The following is a 24111-nucleotide window of genomic DNA, read 5'->3' as shown; positions in this document are numbered from 1 at the left end:
TGTCTTTCTCTCCAGGACAAATACATCAATTTGAGTGATTTCAGTGTAACTACGTCAGTAAGCATTCTAGGGAAATATCTCCTCGTTGTCTGACGTTTAATACATCCACGGCAGCTAAAGTTACACGGAAATTATCTGTTTTTCTCTCATTACAGCAACAAGAAAAACATACGCATACCATCAAACTGAAGAGGTGTAAATAGGGTCTTAATTGAATGTTATTACTTCAGAATTATATTTGGCTGCACAGTTTTCTTTCAACTGTGGTGTAACACTTCTCTTTATTTAAAAGTTTCTTTTTTTCTGTTAGAAAAAAATCACTGTCAAATACATTATTGATATTCACTTATGCAACTACGTCTTCTCTCCTTCTTTCTTTTGAGATCTCTCTCAATCAATCCCTCAAAACTTTATACGGTGGTTGTGTTTCCTTGTTCTTTACACACCACAATATTCTGAAAAGCACAAAAGACCATTTAATCAACACAGCTAGAACTGAATTATTTACTGCCGTCAAGACCGTTTACACTTCTAACTGCAACATATCTCATTTGTATCATGGAGCCGTCTCCTAGACGGGTAGTTTAAACAAAAGCTTAAGTAAAGGTGGAAAGGCTGAAAAGTCATTGCAAAATGTTTAGTTTTCAAGATACAGAAATGTACTGTTTAGCAATAACCTGTACACAAAGAGTTACTGTCATGATTTTAGGGTGTTGAAGTCTCAGATGACCGGCTGAATCACTGACCTAACTTTGCTTGTCTGCACACTGTGATAAAAAACTGCTAAAAACAAAAACAAGACGTAAACCACTGGGGTTAAAAGGTAATGTGTTTTAGCTCCCAGCTCAATTCATTCACTCATGGCAGTCTGTGAATAATTTGGCGTACTGTATTTGTTACCATCTGCCTGCAGTCTCTCAAACAACACAGTCACTGTGAGGGGCCCTGCTGTTTTCTCTTCTGCTTCACTTGTTTGCTGTGGTAGCAGGCTAATGTTCACAAACATTTACGCTTTACATGAAATACATCTAAATGCAAAGTACAAATGTTTCTTTATTGTGAAGGCAGCAGTATGCCTTTATTGTGAAACCTTATTTTGAAGTGTTGACAATATGTTAAAACAAACAAAAGGCACAATGCAGGAATTATGAAATTGGGTACTTGTATTTTGCCTATGAGAAAAAAACAGAGGTAAGATAGAATTCCATTAACTGTTTACAGTTTGGATGAACTATATAAAATATAACATGCAGAGAGCAGTACAAAAGCAGCGCCGGCCTTGAGTCCTACTCCAGTTATCCCACATGAGGAACTGCAGTTACCAGCAATAAACATGCTATTTAATAAACAATGTATAATACAATAGTATGTCCTCAGATAAGGCTGTGTTAAATTAAACCACACTTAAGTAAATGTCATAGCTTTTCATTTTATTTTCTATAATGCGCTGTTTAGACAGACATCAACACACTCTGTTATTAATAAATGTGCATGACAAACCAACAACTGCTGCACAATAACTATTAAAAAATATTTTTTTAAAAAACTGTTATGGGGCGTCCTCTAGCTCACTTGGCAGAGTGTGCACCCCATATGCATATTCACATATGCACAAACAATTATTCAGCAACACACACACACACACACACACACACACACACACACACACACACACACACATATGTTCATCTAAACAAGCATAAGCAGGTCTAACAATTGTGTTGGAGGCCTAACAGCCAAATGTTGATAAAATACTGGCTTTGCTGTTTTAAATGTGACTTCTCTATTACTACTACTTCTACCACTATTAGGGATGTCAATGGCTAACTGCAGATAATATTTTTGACCTATTCGGCATGTCGGTCTATAGGTTAATTTGCACGCATGCACACACGCACATTGTTTGACCAGCATGATGGTTAACAATAGCTTCTGGGCTAAAAAAAAAAAAGTAATGCCCAAAACACACTGCATGCATGAGCATTGCTTGACAGCAACCATGCCGAACTACTGTGTCTTGCATGCTTGCAGTGTTCACACTGGCAGCATTATTGCTGCAATGCTGCTACATATCTGCCTGCTGCTATTGGCACTGCATTTCCACTATTATAAGCAAAAATTCTACGCCTGTCCCCATAAGCTCCTGCATTGTCATCAAAATGGTTCTGCAAATATTTCATAATAAAATGCCTTGCGTCAACAGGGATTGAGGGGATTCGTTGAATAGAAACATTGTCAGAGGGCTTTTATTTTGAAACATGGTTAAGTAAAAGTGATATATTTGTATTTACTTATGTCTGTGACAGATAGAAAAAAAGAAACTGCCGCAAAAGGTTATCAAAACTCAGTGTTCACTGTCTATTTCTGCTGAAAACCGCGCACATCATGCAGAAAAAAAACCCGGCAAGACTCCATTTCTGTAGATGTGCCACAGCTAAGCAGCACTGTGAGATGCGCCTGACCAGCAAGTGAGAGCAGCAGCAGTAAGAGCAGCAGTGTGGTTGCTCCAACTTCTTTCCATGGGCAACATAGCGTGTGTGTGTGTGTGTGTGTGTGTGTGTGTGTGTGTGTGTATATATATATATATATATGTATATATATATCATGTTGTGTGAGTGTCTGACCAGCGAGAGCAGCAGTGGGCGACATAGTGTGTGTGTGTGTGTGTGTGTGTGTGTGTGTGTGTGTGTGTGTGTGTATATATATATATATATATATATCTATCATGTTGTGTTATGGGTGTTGGACTGTCAACAGTTTCACTTTCACTTTTTCATCCACACACACATACAAAATTAGGAACTACAGCAAAATCACACAACTTTGTCTTCTCTTTAAGAGTGAAAAATATATAGCTGACAGCATTCTGCCAGATAGTGCAGTAACACATGAAGCTCAATGAACAATCTAACTGCAGCTAAACTGTTGCCCTTAACTGATCCCTTTCAATGAGCGCTTAAACAGCGTATACGTAACCCACAGCTGTACTATAAAGACAGATGACAGCTTTCACAGCTTGCACTTATTACAGCATCCCATCAATGTTACATGTTGCTAATTTGAAATTGTTTCGGCTGCAGTGTGGGCATAGCCTCAGTCATATTTTCATACATACCAAGCCAAGCAAAAAAGGAAAGAAAAAAGAAATATGCAAAAGGAAAACAGATCTAATCCACCTGTAGACCAGGTCAGCCTCCTGCACCTTCTGACCTCACCCCCCCTTTCTGTGTGACGTACCGTGGAGGATCGAGCCTTCAGTCGCCAAAGAGGAAAAAGAAAAAGCAGCAGCGACAGCGCAGCTGAGCCAGACCGCTGAGAAATACAGCCCAATGCCTCCACGGGCTCTCCATAACAACCGCCTGCCGTCTCAATATCTTTAGGTTTGTCTTTTTTCTCTCAAAGCTTTCTCCTCCTCTGGTTTCTCATTCCACAAGCTATACTGATCGTATGCACACATGCATACACACACGTTTAACAGTGGCAATGTATGGCTTGCAGCGGGGGAGTGAGGAAGAGACCACCAGGTACAGAGCAGGGAGTGAAGGATGTGGATTACCAGGAGAGGCAGGAAGGAGTAAATGGGGGAAAAAAGATCCTTATTAGTCCACCTAATGTACATACAACCTTTCACTACTTTTCATTTTCCTTATATAGGCTTTATATGATTTTGGCATGAAATGTCATAGGTTGATTTCTACAGCTCCACTTCTCAGAGTTCATATATTGTTTTTTATGTACTGTAAATCTGTGCAACTTGTTTGGTAAAATGTCCAGAAAAACTTTGATTTTGACTCAAACTGGACTTTCTCAGCCTTTGGTATGGCACACAAATGTTCAGAATTTTCCAGGAATGTCATGAGGAGTTAAGAGGGTATAAGACTGTTATAGACAGTATGAGATTTTCATGGTCAAAGTATAGTCAAAAAAATATCACAGAATACAGCATCACACAATTACTATCAGTTACAAAGACTTAGGGAAAGAAAAAGGTTTTTTTGGGTTTTTTTTCTCTTAATTATAAAAACTTAAAACCTTTTTTAAATTAAAGTATGCGCCAAAAGTCTTTTAAAAAATGAATAAAATAAAGGAAAGATTCCTAATCCGGTTGCATTTTACGTATTTATAAGCAAGAAAGTTTTTTCGTTGCACTTGCACCTTCATAATTTTATGTATGGGCTCAGTGCTGTTTTATACAACTGCTCTGATGTTCTTCATTTTTATGTCATAGGTCCATGTGTTTCTGTAGTTTTTTTTTTTTTAAAGTCTGGAAGGTACTTTGTAATTAAAAAAACAACATAAAAACCTTGATAACCATTCATTTTCATTCCCCAGTTTATCTTGAAATTAGTATACTGAAGTAAATCCATAGTTAACACAGTATATTACTGTGGCATCAGCGTAAAAAATAAAAAAAGATTTTTTTTTTAAAGACATAAATACGGAAACCATTTTGAGATGTTTATTTTGGAGTCATTGTCATGCAAGATGTTATGACTTCTATGTCCCTTTCATCTCTGTTATGGTTGGATTTTTTTTAAACTGATATTTATTGCTGTACTCGCAAATAAAGAACATTAACATAATTAACAAAAGCTGAATTATTATCTGCATTAGATCAACATTCTGTTCATGCACACACAGCGTGACCACCCCTCTCTGCTGCAATGAGTTGGTACAGCCCATGAGAAGCTGCTCAGTCACTGTTGCTACGGCCCACCCTCTTTGAATATAGGACATGACCAAGACAATGTATACAGCTTCAGTCGAGTGCACCTACTGAACTCCTGGACTGTGTTCATATGTGTGCTGTGTGAAAGTGAGAGTATTCACAGATTGACAGGTGACACTTTCATTATTGAATGCAGCTTCACCACAGCCCTGACAGCAGGTTTAACTGAGCAGCAGTCGTGTCCTGATGAGATTTCTTCTGTTGTGGAAACCTGCCTGCATCTGGCTTCCACATGAGGTCAGAGTTAGTCATAATCTGGTGTTTCCCCTATATGATCCAGCAGTGGTGTTACGAGACAAACACACAACAAAAAGCAAAATAAACCAATTATAAAACTATAAGACCAAAAACAATAACCTCAAAATCCAACATGGATCATTTTGAAAGCACTTCCCATGCGTAGAACCTCACACTTCTCACTTAATTTATCTGGCCCAGTGCTGTACCGACAGCTAATCACTCACATCACCAGTATTTCAAACTGCTGTCAATCACTTTAATTGTTCCACATCTGCCTCAACTCAAAAGGGATATGTTAGTGTTTTGTATTAATACACTCGTAGCAGACTGATTTGTAAGTCCACCTGCAAAAACAGTGACAAAGAGAAAAGCAAATACTAATTTACTATCCCTGAAAACTCAAGTAAAAAGATGACAAAAAAGATTATTTACATTTAAAAAGCTAAAACGTTTGCTTTTTTGCATTCAAAATTCCAAATCAATTACAAAGACTGCTCCTGACTAAAATTCTTTGAATTATAATTTTTGCTCAAAACAGTCTTCTCTGTAAAAGATTACTTCTATCTCTAACAAGTTTAAGGCCTCTAAAAGATTTGCATTCTTCAACATTAACGGGAAACAATGGCAATATTGAAAATGTTAAAAAAGAAAAAATCACTACAGAACACAGTGGAAAGTGGTCAGAGGGGATGTATGTATGCTTTGTTAACATGAAAACACTGGTGTCCCTGCTTCTAAACTGAAAACCCTGTTAGGCTCCAGTCCATTGTTTCCCGCCATCTGTGTACACCCAGATCCAGGATGTTTACTAAGAGTAAGAAATAACCTTGGACTGCACACAGCTCCACACACAGAGAGCCAGAGTCCTTAGTGTATAGATACATAGCGTACGTAGTGGAGCGTTACAGCCAGTGGACTGCTGCCACTATTCTAATGTGTATAATCACGGGAGCATAAAAGTGAGATCTAGGATAAGACACAAGGAAAATGTGAAATTTTGCTATAACATGAATATTAAGCGATAAATGCTAGAGTCCGTAGAAGGTGAATTGTCCCTTCTTTGTCTTCTGAGACCACAAAAAAAATGTATTTCTTAATCTTAAAAATAGAGAGAAAATCTATCTAAAAATAAATCAGTAAAACTTTTTTTTTAAATAAAATAACACGAATGCATTAAGTCATCTGTATATCTGCCTCTAAGTGCCTGTTTGTGTGTGTATGTGTGTCATTGCTCCCCTAATTTTTCACAGAGCATTTTCAATCTCACACACGTTCCCTGCCAGACTGATAATTCCACATGAATATTCATCATTTATTGAACTCCACTGGTCTCTGTGTAATTTTAAGTGTGAGCGTGGGGGTGTGTGTCCTCATTTCAACTCGTGAAACGCCACGGGGGGTGGGGGTGGGGGGGCAGTCAGACATGCTGAGATGTTCAGAGCCATGCAGCCAGCCAGTTTGGGGCCTCAAGTCTCTGAGTACACAGAACAGGGAAATAGATCATAAAGGCTGGTGAAAGAGATGAGAGAGAGAGAGAGATATTATCTTCCATCTTTTTCTCTTTCTTAACTATCAGTTCAGCCTGAACTAACTGGCATTCTCCAAAATTAAATTGACAGACAGATTAAGTCTTTAATTTGACAGCTATAATGTCTGCCAATTTTGCATTTTGTTTTGAATCCTTAATGAAAACCCTTTTTTACTTCCAGGTTATTTCCACCCAGGATGGAAATCATTTTTACATCGTCATGATTGAAAGTGTTAAAACCCTTATCGTCTTTTCACTGTAGATCTTAACAAACATAACTCCACCAAAGGACTCAAAAACTGAAGGCTGTGAACTGTAAGGAGTGAATAACCGCGAAACTGCGACTCAGGATGAACAATTATCACAAAGATGGTCTGTTACATAGTACTTCGAGAAGTAAGCATACTGTAAGCATCTGAATGGGCAATTAAGGGGGATGCTGAAAATATGTATAAATTGCCTTATGGGCCGTTTCACTAGAGCTGTGCTGCTCAGTACTCAGGTCAAAGTTTGCTCTCTGTTAGATGTGGTCACTCATGTATGGGAGGGAAACATCCCGGTGGGAGACGCAGAGGGGCCCTATTGAAGGGGCTATGGTGTCACACTTAAAATGGTCTATTTGTTTTTGCTTTTTTGTAATTTTTCCTAGACCAATGTGATTTTTGTCTGTAAACTGGTGTGGGACCTACAGTCAAGAGATTAATAAAGTAATAAATGTTTTAAAAAAAAAAACAACACAGAGCGTTAAGAATAGGCAATGGCATCATGTCACAGTGAATGGGTTTTAGCGGCCAATCTTTAGAGCACACTTCTTTAACAGAGACAAAATACAGGAATCAACCAGTCAAAGAGCGAGTGCAACATTCCAAACCAAGAGAAGCAAGGAGCATTATTTTGCAAAATCAAAAGAAATATAAGGCTGTCCCACGAATCGCCACTCATCACACAAACATCTCTGCGTCACCACTTAAGCTCAAGAAAACATATTTTCACGACACCAACACTGCATCACACTTAACGTCGGTCATTACAGTTTGTCTTTCACTTAGGCCACATTTTGATAAACGCTGATTAACGTTCCACACTAAGTGTTCCCTCCAGCCAAAGCAACAGCCGCTGCTGTTTCTGTACTGTTTTAGACTCATTTCCGTCTTGGTGATTAACGTCATTAACGTCAGCTGTAAACATAGAGGCCATTTCGATTTATTATTTTTTATTATTAATTTTATATCGTTGTTGTATTATTAATCTTATATCGTTGCACTCTCAATGCCTTAATCAACTTCCACTCGAGCCATGGGTGATCCTGAGTTAAAGTGGTCGAGTGAAGTGTGCTCAGTGTCCACTGTAAGCTGGAAAGATGCAAAATCACATTCCGTTAGCGATCCACTTCCCACGCCCGCTGTGAGAATGATTATGATGCAGCAAACGTTAACCATTCCACCATGTTTTCAAGCTGAAGAAAATATAAACTTAGTCGCACTGTATACTAAGTCTCTAACATCTTTCCTACAATGCCACTCTCATCAAGATCCTATCCTGTATAATAGGGCCAAAATAATGGGCAACAATAAACCAAAAAATCGATAAAACTAAAGATTGTATTTACCCCATTTAAATTAATAAGAAATGAATGGCATTTTGTGGCACTACTAAAGTCATTAGGGAAATATTTGCAAAGACTGAGGGCAAATAAAAGAAATTTCAAATTAGATTTATAATACAATAAAATGTAGAAAAATGTGCAGAAGTCTGGACACCACCTCTGCATACCAGGTATTTATTATAATCTCCAATTCATAGTGATGGATGCACTACGCAACAGTGTACGGTTGGCTATATGTAACTGTTGCTGAAACAATTAAGCAATTAACTGATTAGTTGATCAACAAAAAATGTATGTTCAACTTTTATAATACACTCTTTTGTCATTAAAATACCAAATATTTGTTGGTTCAAGCATCACAAATGTGAGGATTTACTGCTCTTCTCTCTTGTATTTCACTGTACATTAATTTTTCTTTTAGGATTTGGGATCATAGGTCTTGAATAACAATCAATCTGATAATGTTACCTGCTATTTTACACATTCACATTATCTGCAGACTACATGATTATTTGAAAAAGTGGTCAACAGAATGGTATTTTATTTCACGAAACAAGCACAAAACCGATCCAGGCTCATGTGTGCATATTACATCCATGGCTCATTTTCAGCTCAATGCAACAAAATAACCAGCTCCTGTATCTTGCTTTACTTCTCTAAATATTAAATATTGACCTCTGCTCACCTCTACTGCTGCCATCCCACAAACATGGCCCAAGGCATTAGTTAGAAGCTTGGTATGCACACTAAAACAATACATAAATATTCTATAAATATTCTAAAAGACAAGGACCAAAAACATACACTAATCCGTGAGCTACAACACTGTATTCACCTTTGGCTTTAAAGACATATTGCAGCCATACTTTACTTACTTGATCTAGGGCTCCAGTGGGTGAGTCATGTGTTGGCTGTGGTTGGCCTTGTCCAGGGCTCAGAGCAAAGATAAAGGAAGGCTGGGGAGACTGGGGGGAGTGAGATCAGTGGTGGGCAAACAGCTTGGAGTCAAGGTGATGGAGCAGTGGTGGTGGCTTGGTTATGGCTCCACAGCCGCTCTGTCACATGGCACCATCCCAGGTGCAGGGAGAAGCCTGTTGGCCTCTGGCTGGGAGAAAAGAGACAATGTACAATTTTAATAAGTGATGCAGTTGATTTTTTTTTTTTAAAAATCTGACACTACTCTGTATTGACACAAGTTTATTTGTCACGGGAGTTATCAACAAACATAGTACTGGAATAGCATCTCTTTTTGATTGAACGTGTTGAATCATGTTGCAGATTAAATGATGCTGTACTTCCAGTAGTTAAAGTTTCCTGTAAAAGTGACAGTAAAAACTGTTCCCATTAGGCTTGGGCGGTCTCACAGTATTACGGCATACCAGAGTATTTAGAAATCCCAAAGGTATGTTTTTTAATACTGTCATAAAAACAGGCACTCCTCTTTGTATGTAGTGCACAACATGCACCACCAGAGATCAGTCTCAGGTCTCTACTGATGGAACATGCAGTTGAGCTTAAAAATATCATGACAACTAATGGTAAGTGGGATAGGTAACAGGACTGCAAACAGCCAGCGGCCACCAACAGTATCACACTTATACTGTCATATACCGTATAACCCGTTGAAGCTCAGTAAAGTATGAAGGTATGAAATATTACATACCACTGAGGTCTAGATCATATTTATCATGTTTAGAAATATGAAGAAAAAAAATTTATATCATAAGCAGCACCATAACACATGAGGGCCCCCTGGAGCTAACCAAGAGTGAGACCTTTTCCTGCAGCACAAAGCAGGCAAATTTTTAAATCTTTTACACTGACAATACTTACAGGCTTTTCCACACGTTCACTTATTTGTGGTGGCTCGCCACAACAATATCTACCGCCATGTATGGATTTTCTATTTTTTTGGGCTGGACCATTCATGTTGTAATATACATACACTGTTCGGTTATTCCTTGCACCACACTCTGGGCAGAGGCAGAGCAGCAGGCATAGTGACGGTCAATGTTAACTGTTCATTGCGCTGGGTCTAAAAGTTTGCATTCAAACACCGCTGCAGCTGCTGCTGCTCTCATCCATTGATCTGATCTGATCATCTCTGACCGGATGGATTAATCATTAATCCACACCACGACTCAAACTCCACAAAGCGTTCCTGAGTAAAAATAAACTCATGAAGAGTTCTGGCTTAACTGTGTTCACAGCCCTGCAAAAAAAATCAGAATTTAAAGAGGGCAAAACACACACAAACACACAGAATTTACAGTTCTGTGGGAAATACTGATACCTTCATTCTATAAATCATTTCAAAACACACAACAAAATGTAACTACTTCAGAACACTGGACACCGTTTATTGAGTTAATTGTGGTGATCCTGCGACGCCCATGATTGCGGGAGCTGACCAGGGTACTTTGTATTTGACTTCTCATTATCACCATCACAAAGAGCAGGATTTCATTCTCAAAGTTGTTAATTTTTAAGAATTTTTCCCTGCAAAATGCAGTAAGACTAAGACATGCCAGAAACATTATAAAGGACATCATGTGCAATAATACACCACCTGCAGGCTGTCATCTAATGCATGTTAAAAAAATATATGCATACATCTAGATGCTTTGACTAAGACACCATTAATAATCAGTTTCAGCACATGCAGAGCAGAAGTCTGCACACTGATTCATCTGCTCCTGATGTTCATGTTTCTTGACAAGTCATCAGCCTGATATCCGCAGACAGCTGCACAGTTAGCCACCCAGCAGGTAAGTATATACTGAACACAGTAAAATCTGCACAATGTTCTGTCAACTTATGTGGCTTCACCTCTCATAATCACAACGCCTCGTCAAGCACAGCACAAATCCGTGTGCACAGTCCTTTTTTCCAGTCTGCCCCTCTCACAGATTTAACCAATCCAACTAGACACCCGGAGCTGAGAGACACCTGAGTCATGACAGGCTGTAAACTGCAGCAGATGGACATATAGTGTAACTACTCATGTCGCGGTTTACAGGACTGCTGTGACATCACAGAGCTGATGTAGCAAGCTATCTTCTTTTACACTTTTACACTTACTGACAGTAACCATTTTGTATATGTTGTATTAACTAAATTATAACTATGTAGATAACATAGTGCAAAAATGCAAATTTGTCCCCATAGGTACATTAACTGTCTAGGAAAGTTTTCTTTTATTGTTTCCCAATAAAGTGATCAAGTGACAGTTACAGTTTACATTGATGTCTGTCCAGACTCATATGCAGCCATGATGGCAGACCATGCATCAGATTTGATGTTTCTGCAAAGAAGCTATATATATTCTAAAAAAGAAAGAGGAAAAATGCTTTACACATATCTTCAACTCAGCAGCACGAGACCTATACAATCGGTACAGTTTCAACATTAGTGTCATCAATAGAGTGTGGAACTAAATGTCTCCCCTTCTGTTTCTGAGTTACGGCATTGAATAATGGCTAGAGAGTGTTTCTGTAGAAAATTATGATGAAAAGTGAAGCCGTGGTTAAGTTAAGTTGGAAAGTTGACCTTTGATTTTTAGAATATAAAATGTCATCACTTTATAATTTTATTCTTTTAAACATTTGTGTAAAATTTTATCATAATTAGCTTAGGAATTCTCAAGTTACCAAAAATGTGTTTGGTGAGGTCACAGTGACCTTTGACCTATGACCACCAAACAGATAAGCATTGGGTTTTTTTATTGGCAGGTGACTAAGGCAAATCTAGAATCTATTTGCATATGTCACCAGCATGTGGCTGGTGCTGATTTGTAACCCTGCCTTTGAAAACCAAAACCTAATCGGCTCATTCTTGAATCCAAGTGGACATCTGTGCCAAATTTAAAGAAATCCCTTTACTGTGCGATATTGCGTTCACCTGTAACTGACCTGATTCAAAGGGAAGTCGGAAATGCAATTAGAACCTGTAGCACAATTTGCTTCACTAGGAGAAAATTCACAAAGCACTCTGGCTTTAATAGTTTCCTGTGGTTCCTATACAGATGAAATTAAAACTTAAAGTAGAATAAAAGGAAGAAAAAAAGGCACAAGAGCACAATGGAGAGTGAATGATTTCCAGAAAAAGCAAAACTTAACAGATATCAAACATAACCCTAAATTGGTCCTCTTCATTGTGGTTACCTGATAAATCAAAAATATCTCAGAAACACCCAGAGAACTGAGATAATGGTGGCATGCCATGCTGACATTTCATTTGCCAGGGAGACAAAGTAGGCAACCCATCCCTTCATGAGTATCATATAAGGATGATAAGGATGGGATTCGCGCCAGATGTGGAGGTGTGCTCAGGAAAAGCAGAGTGTCGACTGACAAGACCCTGCCACCATGTTTATTCTGTATATCTATCTGGGAATTCATAATTGGGGCCTGCATTTTACCTCCATGTCTACTTTGCCTTCAACACTGATCACAAGCAACCTGTTTAAAAGTAACGAGTCTTTGTCTTTGAAGGAACATATATATATATACACACACACACACACACACAATCTTATTTAATTCGCTGCCAGCAAAGACACATGCATTTATTAAGGTTCCACGGTACAAAGAAGTGGCCTACTTTAAACAGAGGCTAAATTGCAAGGAAAACCTGCCGCTATACACGCACTTTGGAATTCAACCATACAGTTTTATCAAAGATAACACAGCCTGCTTGTCCTTGATTTCTTTCTTGTGTCAGAAGAGGCTCCATCCGTCCTTCACTGAGTTTATTCCAGACACAATCTCCCGGCTTCGGTAGCACAGCTAACACTGGCTTGTTTTGGAACAGTGCAACAGTCTTTATGCCTCATCTATCAGTGCTTGTAAATAAGTACAAGGACTGCTTAACAAATGGTGCAGATGTGGAAAGGTCAGGCAGCTTATACAAACACATTATAAGCCAGAAGAAGGTCAAAGGGAGAGTTCAAATTTGGACTTCTGGTCTTTTCTTAATTATAAGCTAATAGCACTTTATGCATTGCAGAGTCAGTGTATCACATTACTGCACCCATAATACATTTGTCAGTTCTCTCTCACCTTATTATGTAACAATGACACACTGCCAACATACACACCCATTAGATCACTTGTTGATTTCTGATCACATCAGACCGCACATTTTCAAGACAGAGATCCTCCCTTTATTATAAACATTTTACGCACTGTACTATATATATTGTTACTGATTACAAGTATATGAAAGCAAGCTGCAGAAGCACAGCAGTGGACTGCTACCTTTCACTTGTTTAACTTCTGTATGGGAAAACTTTAAGCTATGGATTAAAGACATTATACACATCTGACTTTAGAGAAAATTCTCCTATATATTATGGATATGGAAACCTTTTTTCATCCTATATAGAAAAAATGGACATTGTTGATACTGCAGTGTTGTAATAATGACCCCAGATTATATATACATTATTTTTTTATTTGCAATTTTTAACTATTTTTTATGTTTTTTTATTACACTTTTATTTTTATTTTATGTCTCACCTACAGGCAAGGTAGCTTTAACCTTGCACAACTGCATATAATAAGCTTTTTTAAATACACTTCTGCTCATGTGTTTATCCTAATATGCTCTCTTTACTCCACAGATGATGATGCTTCATCTCTCATTCAACAGGAGTAGGCCACTTGTTAAACTGTAAATAAATATACTAAGCCAGAGGGATTACAAGAAGAGAGAGAATCACTGAGGGAACATTATCAGGAAATAAATAAACTCAAAACATTTGTAAAAGTAATAAGACGAAGAGACCATAGTCAAGCTGGCAGGTCTATAAAGGAACAACTTATGCTGCGTTCCATTCAGAGACGGATATTCCTACTTCGATCAAGAAAAAGTACAATGGAACGCCCCTCAGAGTCAGAGTTCCTACCTGTGAACTTGGGGCAAACCCTGTACCTCGACTTCATTAGTGTGACTTCACACAATGGCATTAACAATGGAGGCGCACGGGGTGCACATTGCAAATAGTGAGAAATCAACTAAAAGGCAACGTGTAGTATATTTGCATGTATTTTATTTTATAAAAAAGACATCTGTTATCACATAGTAAAACCCGTTCTGCACGTAAATTGATGTTAAAATGTTAGCATTTAGTATAATAATGTTAGTACTTATTTATAATATTTGTATTAAATATTTATATATTATTAAAATGTAAGGAGGTTGACCCGCCGACAGTGCAACTGTCCATTGACTTGCAACAGAAACACCAGTTGTCTGTCATGTTTTTTCTTTACGTTTGGTGTTTTCAACAGAGAAATTCTGACCTCAGATTTTGTATAGAACGTAGCATGAGTCACATTAGTGCACTGAGCTAAATACTTCACGACATACTACATCAACATGCTGATATTTAGAAGGTATAATGTTACCATCTTAAGCCCCTTTTAGGCCTTTTCAAGGCGGTAATATTGTGCAGTTATTCCACCTCACTGACGGAAAGGCGGGACAGAGTTGTCTTGCCTTTAAGCCGCAGCAGAGGTAGTAAAAGCGCTAAATCAGTGTCTGTGTAAATGGTAGGGGTGTGCCATATCATATCATCCAAGATAATACTGGTATAATTTTTAATATAAGACAAATTAATATCGTGATAATGACAATATCTTGACATGTTGACATAATGTCTTTATACAGTTATTCACAGCAACAACAAATGTGGCTGAGAGCAAAATTACACCAGGTGTGAGTAGAGTGGAATCAGTGGCCTGGGCATCCTAAATGTTTTATGAACAGCCTCGACTATTCAGACTCTTTTTGCGATTTACCGCTCAGAATTAATTGTCGGCAGCATCTCTCTCTCTTTCTGTCTTCAGCCTGTCCTAAACTATGTGGCACTCACAGCACTACATAATAACATATGTTTATGAACGTATGATAGCCATCGTGTCATAACAGCCTGTCAAAATACATGGAGGTGTGTGTATGTGTGTGTGTGTAGAGAGAGCATTGAGATAATTTTTGTTCAGTTTTTACTGAATATCTGAATGCAAACTGTATTGCAACAAATCCGCTTAACTGTCTCTAAGAGTCCCTAAGGGTTATATCAACCAAATATCAACGTTGTTGGGAAAACTCTAGGAATCACCAAGGTCATAAGGATACATAGTCTGGGGACCATGAATATCTGCACAAAACTTTATGAAAATCCATCCAATAGTTGTTAAGATATTTCAGTCTGGACCAAAGTGATGGACAGACAGTTCCATCATTAGAGATGACTGATAAACCAATAGCAGTTATTTTGGGTGACACTGCAGACCAGGCAGGTCGTGTCATAAAAAGAAGGTTGTTGAAATATTACAAAAAACTTAAACTTTAAATTTATATGTTCATTTATTTAAAACCAGCCTACTTCAGTGTAACACCTTACCATTACGCTCATTATTGATATATTTACTGCAGTGACATTACTACGTGCGCAGAAAATTTTACAATAACTGAAAGCAGCCTCTCAGATCATTAAAGTAAATTGTTAAAGAGAAAACACTCATACATCCATACATGATTACGTCCCACGTGGACTGTTAGAGGTGGAGTGAAATGTCCGTGTGCGGGTCTCTAAATTGGTAGGTGGATGATTTATGCATACGCAAAGATTTGAATGGCATCAAAGCTGATCCACACATCACTGCTAGAGACACGCGGCTAGCATGGCTAAGCATCTTTATTATCCCAAAACTGACAACATGTCCCTAAGGCATCTACGCTGTCCATGAAATAAACACGTCAACAGAGCAGATCAGCTTATTCACAAGTACAAGTCATAATCAATGATCATCACTGCAAAGTTCCTCGTGTAAAGCAGCAGCATAATGTGTTGAGTTTGCAGCATCTTAACAGCATACTGACATCAGAAAGGGAAACAACCATTACATATAAACAGCCTTCACAAGCTAACCTCTGAATGCACACGCTTACTGACAACTGATGTCTATTACTGCCATTTTCCTGCAGCTCATTATGCCTGATTTTTCTTTTTTTTAAAAAAAAAGCACGCTGGGAAAACCCTTCGCCATTTAGACGCTTGGCATGTATCGCAAACTTGCATTTTATCAACAAAAACATCAAGATTGTACTGCCCGTTTTGTATTCTACACATAACTAGACCGGTTGATTGTCAGGATGGAGCTCTGGCTGAGCATAATGACTGGTGCTGGGATGCTGTATCTGTAATTCCATGAGTGGGTGGAAAGTTATCGCAGACTGCAACAGCATCTACTAAGAAGAGATGTTAAACAGCCAGAGTACTGGTGTGAAAACACCTGTGGCACGTAAAATGGCCGTGAGCCTGCAGCCAGCATTTGAATATCTGGACCACAAACAGCAGTAATTTGCCAGCATGTCACTACACACAAAACAAAAAACAAGACCATTTTCTTTCCTCTCTCTGCCATTTCTGTCTGTCAATAGCCACAGTCTAGACATCACCGGTGCAGTAGGTGTGCTGCTTTGCAGCCTTTCTGCTGCGCGATAAATCAGGCTGCCTTCCTTTCAGGTCTCCTGAGGAAAGAAAGCCCTTACACACAAGTATTTTCAAACAGGTTTCTCATGAAGATACACAGAAAAAGATTCTTCAGTCTTCTCGTTCTTACTATAGCTTCCACTTGAACAAGCGAGTCCAAAGTGTGCACTATATATAAAACTGAAAGCGGTATGGATACAGCATGTTTGTGACTAAAAAGACGCATTGCGCCTGATCCGCTACACTGTGAGCAGAAAAACGTGTCAAAACTCTGTCACCTGCCACTAAGTATGGTCATGTAAGCTTTTTCTGTGTGGGGCTGCTTCTAACAATTATATTCACTGTTGATTATTTTCTTGATTAATCGATTCTTTGTTTGTAGGCATGATATTAATTAATCGACAATCAGTCATTTAATTGAACATGAGAAATTTAAATCGATCAATGGTTAAGTGCAATGCTGTCAAAGCATATGCAATATGTTGCAGTGAGCTTTGATTGAGGAAAAATGCTTCTGGTATTGTTTGACATAAGCAAAGTTTTAAGGTTTTTCTCAAATGACGATTAATCGATCGTTAACTTTACAAATAATCGATTAGGGAAGGTGCTTACAATGTGCAACTGGTTGTTTAATCTACCAAATGTGTGAAAAATGATGATCACTGTTCACGAAGACATCCTTAAAATTTCCAAAGATATTCAGATCACTGTCATAAACCGTGGTTACATGGACATTATTTCTTCAGTCTGATTGAAATCATTCTGATTTGAAATTCTAACTGTACTGTCCACATGGACGCTACATAAAGTGATGCTACAAGATGTGCGTTTATGTGCCCCAAAGCATTTGATCGGTACCTAACTTTGTTGACTTCGACCTGCTGTAAAGTGTCTAATCTGCTGAAAATAAAACAGAAGGGGAACGTAGCGCTTGCAAAACTCTGTCAGTATCAGCAGAGGACTGCGAATAGAAATGGAAGTTGCAGCATGTTGTATGTGGAATATGCACCAGGTATGACACCTACTGTTATCCTAACTGTGGGGCAAACATGCCCAAAAGAAACCTTTTTTCCAACCAGAGAGAAACAATTGGATTAAGCGTTTGCAAGGTTATTAGGCACTAATGTTAACGGATTATCGGAGGTTAACATCACCCGTCTAAACCTGATTAAAAACTGTTTCCAGTTTGTCTGTTAAATATATAATATCCGCCTTAGACAGATGAGCCAACTATTATGTTAAGATGAATCAAGTTCAGGCAACTTCAGAAGGAATCCCTGAATGCACAAGAGTCTACCAAAACTGTTTGGAGCAATGTGGAAAACAACACACAATGAACATATAGCCAAAGTGTAACGGTGAGCTGTACGTGCTCAAATTAACAGCAGGTTATTGTATTTGTAAGTACCTACATTGGAGTACTTTGTAGGTAAAGTGGGAAAGTAATAATACAGTCTAATCATGTCCCTGTCTGATTTATCATGGCAGCACCTGTACAGCATCCAAAAGTAGCACTGATTAAAAAGAATTTACTGTAAAAACACTTCCCACTGAATTTAAAAAAAAAATCACACCAAGTTAATCTTAGGACTGTTAATTGCTTTTTCAAGCAACGGAGAAATGACCGTTTTTAAGAAGACGGGTCATTCATTTTTGGAAATCATCAAACTGGCTGGCACCAAAAAAAAATTGTCCCAGGAGTTAAATCATCTTCTTCCTGTGATATAACATGTTGTCTTTGTTCAGGATCTTATCATCCTAAACGTATTCCTGGCTTCATCTCCTTCACCTGAATAGCAAGCTCCATCCTTTGACATTGAAATGTATTGGCATTGCCACTCAATGCCATACACACCAGCCTTTGAGAACATGCCAATTTTAATTTTCAAATTGCAAAAACTGGAGGCCTAGGGCACTCTGTCTGCTTTACGGGTTCAGAAGGGATACCACAAACAAAAAAAGCAAGTGTGATGCCAAGTCAAAGCATTCTCAAGAACAGAAATAACAAATGTGCAAAGGACAACTTTAAGTGCTGACTGCAATTTGAAAGGAAACATCTTAAACTGCAAAATTGAAAAAGTTGATTAACTTTATCTCTAATTTAGTTATTGTATTAAATTTAGTCATTTTACTTAATTTTGTGCAGCTCTAACATGACAAGTTTGTTAAATCAAGTTTACCAAATTCACTGTGTTATATATATCTGTATTCTACAGGTTGCAAACTAGTCAGTTATATTTGTAATTTTCTTTAACATGTTAAAACAGAACTCGCAGATCTCCTAACTTCATCACTGGCAAAATCCTCTTTGTGATGATCAAGTTAAGTCAGACAAACTTGGTTTACTTAAGTTGCTAACACTTAGAAAGAACAAGGCAATGTCACTTGTCATTGTTAAATGCAACAATTAAAAAATAATAATTAAATACAGCTAAACTTTAAGTATACTTAACAATTACATATAAAAACAACATAAATTAGGATTAATAGTTATATTTACTTTCCTTTTTACAGGCAGTACATATCCAAGATTATTTTAAAGTAAGGTTAAGTTGTCACTGATGCTGTCAGTGATAGTAAAACTATCACTTCCCACCCATTTACAACCCAGGCACCTTTATGCTCCACTTCACAAAAGGTGTTTACACCACCATATGTTCATTACACAGTGTACACTTAACAACTATGTTCAGATACACGCAACTCTTTAACTTCCTCTAATTCTCTCGACAGCGTCCCCTGGGCACGGACACATCCAGTCACATCAGCACAGGATAATACACCTGTGAAAAATGTCTCCTCTATTGCTCTTTATTGCTTCCTTGTATTATAATTCTAGCAAACCTTCATCAGAAACACCTACCAAATCCACACCAGAAAAGCAAAAACTGTTGTTTTACTCTTCTTATTGTGGTCTGACCTTGTTCAGAAAAATTGGGCCATTGGGGCTCGACTGTTAACTTACTCACAACACCACAACAACCACTCTCCTTGCTCTGTTTTCTCGCTTACCCTATCAATTTCTTCCTGTACGTGGTCTTTCTGTTTCTCTCATTCTTCAGCCCTCACCTTTTTCTCCTTCCCTCCATTTCCTCCCAACCCTCACAAATTCTCACAGTCTGCTGCACAAGCCTTTTTTTTCCAGGCGAGAATGTAGGCCATCGCTCTGACAGCAGGAAGGCAGCGAGGAGTCAAAGCAGCGCCGCTCTTCTCTTTTTCCCTGCATTCTGCTTGCTTACGGCAGCTGGAGACAGTATGCATGTAGTATGTATGTGTGTGTTGCTGCCGTACGTTGACTCAGAATGCCAGAGTCGAGGGACAAACCACAGCACACAGCAGCTCGTGCTCCACAGGCTACACTAAGAGCAGATCTGTTTCAGTTTTGAGGAAACGAGAGCTTCTGCACGTTCAGCTGTGTGTTATTAAAGATAATCTGGAAAATATTTTATTTTTTTTGTAAAAAAAAAAAATAAAATTCCCAAAAAACAAGATTTTACCTATAATAACACTGATTAGGGTTGGGCTGTTTTCAATTTTTTAAACCGCCATAATGTTGCACCAAACAACGGACTGGACTGGAATTATACCACTAGGTGTCGCACTTCACTCAGCAGCTGTTCGAGCTCCCAAATCAGTGACTTTAATGAGCGTGAAACAGTCTACGAATAAGAGTGTTGCTGCTTTAGTCCACTTGGGGGCGATAATGCACCTCTAGTTTGCCGTAAGCTTTTTTCCTGCTGTGTTTACACCTCGTGTCGTCTGTCTTTCGGCTCACCTGTTTTGTCGACTTCAAATTCAAATATGCCATATTGGCTAGCAAGAGGCATGAGTTCTCGTTCTTTGTCAATGTACAGAGTACTCGCCAACGCCCCTCCCAAATGTGAACATGACTGAATTTATTTGTTTGTAGAAAAACAAAAAAAGGGTAAAATCTTATTTTAATATAGAGCTGTACGAAGTCTAATGCTTCGGTCAGTGTCTCCTTGCCCCACTGCCCCTCTCTCTGTTTAGCATGAGACTACTGCTGCAGGGACCTCTGCATCGGAGAACAGCTGGTGAGAGACGGCTTTCAAACACAAACAGAGCGACAGGGCACACTGTAAGCATCACACAGCTCACGATACCAAATGGGTTTAACAGGGTTTTAAGAATCGAGTCATTTCAGGATCAGTGTGAGTTTTCTGGAACACTTAAACAGCTCAATGTCCATTATTAGCTTATGCTAACCGTCAAACAGTGAACTGACTTGGAGAAGAGCTGCTCGGCGATGGTCCTTCAGTGCTGCCTCAAACCTTGAACATTAATGGCAGACACAGACAGTTTGCTGATTTGAATGGCCACTTAAGGCTGGCTCTGAAAGCAAGAGGATCACCTCAGACACCTAAACTATGTTGCAGCAGAAAAAAATGTTCACAGCCTGGTACAAAAAAAATGTGTGTCCCCTGCAGGTCTGTGATGTGTGATGTCTTCTTTTTATTCCTCAGCAGCAGTTTGTCACTAGCGGGGTGGATAAATAATCTGTTGATCTGTTTAGACCTGATCACATCAGACTGATGGATAAGAGGTGCAGCTGCTGTGAGTGAATGCAAACTTCTAGACCTCGCAAAATGAACGGTTAAGCTTCACTTTCAACGCGCCTGATATTTTGCTGTTCCATCTGTGCCTTATGAATGTTTTTCAACCACGCTCCTAATAAACAGTCCAGCTCCATATATAGTAAGTCTATTTGTGGTGGCAGATGTTTTAATCGTGATGTGCCGCCACAAACAAATAACAGTGTGGGAACAGAGCATGTGAGCGGAGAGGAGCGGGAGGATTTTGGCTAGAGCGCCTTTTATAAAAAGCTGGAGCATCGACATATCTCTCGCTCCATCCCGCTCCAATTTCGCTCCAGTACCGCTCACACCACGCAGCTGAAGCATGTCTGACCCAGAAAGTACTTTAAAAGGAAGCTGAGAAGTCATCAATACAGGTGTACTATTCCTGTAATAGTAACAGACAATGATACGGTACAAGAAAAAGAGTGTCGTAACATTGTTTCAGTCGTTAAAGATTCACTCTGGAATTGCATTTACCAAAAGTAGGAAAGTGTCATGGAAAATTGGAGCATGCAATGCCATGTGATTCAGGTTATGACTGACAGTGCCAGCAACATGATAAAAAAAATTAAACTCCTCCCTGGCACTGAGGAAGAGGATAGTGAGGTGACCGCTGGTGCCAGAAACAGCAGCAGTGCTGAGCATGAGGAAGAAGAGGAAGAGGGACCACCTGCGCTCTCACAAGTCAAACAAGCTAAAATTAAAATACAAGGCAGATGTTTTTCTTTTCTTTTTCTGGAGTGAACGCTGAGCAATTTGAGTGGAACGAGGTGAAATGTGAGTGACGGGTGCAGTGATAATTAGCAGAGTGGGCTGCATCACCTCTGAGCGGGCAGAACGTACAGCTCTGTGCACGAAGAGCGGGATTTCTCATCGCTCCGCTCACATGCTCTGATTGGGAAACACTGAATACTCACAATAATAGGCTCTGAATCTGAGACAGCATGGCAACTATTTTGCAAATTTCATTTGCCACGCAATTTCACTGCAAACCCCATACCTAATAACACTGCAACATGCATCACATTTTTTTAGAAAAGCTGTCATGGAATCAGGCATGTCAGGTCGCAACAATCCCAAAAACAGCCTGCCAGCCTGGGACTGACGGAAAAGTCTAGAGATTTACAAAATTATTACGATTCTTCCTGAGGAGGACATGATATCTGCACCAAACATCAAGGCAATGCATCCAATAGTGTGCAACATTTCAATCAAAAACGAAAATCATCTGGGAACAATGAACATCCGTACAAAAATCAGCACCAATCCACAAAGCAGAAGTTGAGATATTCTACAGGCTAAATTACAACTTTCAACCAAAGGTGGAGCTAAAGGAAAAGTCAGAGGATCACCTAAGTCACTGTGTTTCATCCTCTGGGCACCATGAACATCTGTGCCAAATATCCATGGCAATCCAACCAGTAGTTGTTAATATATTCATTCAACCATTAACACCACAGGGCATCAATTTAGGGGTTACATATCATATCTTTTGATATGATATGTCCCAACCATGACAACACGACTGACTCTGCATGCTGCATCCTGATGTTGACAATGATCTTTAATTAGATCATTAAAACAACGTGTCAGCAGCTTCAGTTTCGCTTCATGCTTGAGAAAAGGACAGGTGACTGTCTGTGAGGACAGCCAGGTAAAGAAAAGGCAGTGGCACCTCACTGCACATTGGTATGAATCATCCATCTAATGAGGTTGACATTATTCACAGACAGAGCAAGATGTTACATCATTTCATTCAGAAAGATAACGATGACAAAAATGACCAAAAAGTGTTTAAAGACTAAAGGAAGGTACAACTGACTAAAAAATTGAGTGCAAGATACTAATTTAGAGATAATGATTCAGGTTGTAGAAGAAGTATAACATAAATATTAAACTGTGCCGCTACCAAAGATAGATTTTACAGTTACATAACAACACTAAAAGGCAAACAACTGTATACGCTGAGACATTCATGTGCCATCATCCCAAAAAGTTGCTAGACGCTGTGGCAGGGTGAGCCTCGCTGATCCATCTGTCTCAACAGACAACAATCATTTTATTTGCAGGCCGCTCTGACCCTCAGTGAAAGCATCAGAGTGACATTTTCGCAGGGTAGTTGCAGGTATCCTGGGTGGTGGGGGGTTCAAAACAAACAGCATGAAAACCTACTACAGCTCCGGCAGAAGAATGCTGTGACAGTGGCAGGCAGGCTGCAGCAGTGCTGAGTGCTAAAATGGCTGCTCATTCTCCATACAGACACAGAGCCTCGCTGGGAGGAGGAGGGCTCCCACTCCCAACAATTTGCCTCAAATGTGGCTCATCCTTAGGTGGGCTTCACCGCAAGAGCGCAGAGCTAATAAAGGGGAATGCCGTTACTTGCAATAGAATAAATATTAACCACACGGGATTATACTCTAATGAGAGACTTAAAGTGCTCTTCTAAAATCATCAAGCAGCAACAATTTCCTCCCTCATCTGCTTCCACATTCTCATCAATATGCAAACTCGCTTTTTTACCTACAGAGATGAAGGTAACTACAGCGCCACGGCATGTCATCAGACTGTGACAAAATCCATATCTTTTCCACAATCCAGTTCCATTTTTCGGGGAAGAGAAATTGCATCGATCCCCGATTTATGACTGTGCATGTATTGTTTGATCTGTCTTACATGCAAAAGGACAAAATGAATGAGACTTTTATTTTGAAGTTTGATAAAAAAGCAATAAAACAACAATTCTGACTATTTTTGCTTCATCATTCCAGCGTTTTTGTTTTGTTGCCCACAGTTAGCTTGTGCTCAGGCAGTCACGTCGCAAACTTTGAACTGAAAAACTGGGGCCTACATTGAACTCTATATCCTGGCTCTTATCTGGACTTCATCTTAGCCTAGAGGGGCCCAGCTATA

At 39.0% G+C, this 24111-nt stretch overlaps 1 protein-coding gene across 4 annotated transcripts in view; it reads right to left on the bottom strand.

The window, feature by feature from the left end:
• The window catches only part of ncoa1 (nuclear receptor coactivator 1), a 60080-nt gene that overhangs the window by 33542 nt on the left and 2427 nt on the right, over positions 1 to 24111 (bottom strand). For 3 of the 4 annotated variants that reach the window (XM_042504031.1, XM_042504034.1, XM_042504035.1), the window contains exon 2: positions 8979 to 9208. The gene's annotated coding sequence lies outside the window, so the exon portion shown is untranslated. The remainder of the gene's footprint in view (positions 1 to 8978; positions 9209 to 24111) is intronic. The other variant, XM_042504033.1, reaches the window with a different exon arrangement.

The sequence above is a fragment of the Plectropomus leopardus genome, chromosome 16 (assembly GCF_008729295.1).
Source record: "Plectropomus leopardus isolate mb chromosome 16, YSFRI_Pleo_2.0, whole genome shotgun sequence".
NCBI classification, from domain to species: Eukaryota; Metazoa; Chordata; class Actinopteri; order Perciformes; family Serranidae; genus Plectropomus; species Plectropomus leopardus.
This window is presented reverse-complemented; position numbering and strand designations above follow the sequence as displayed.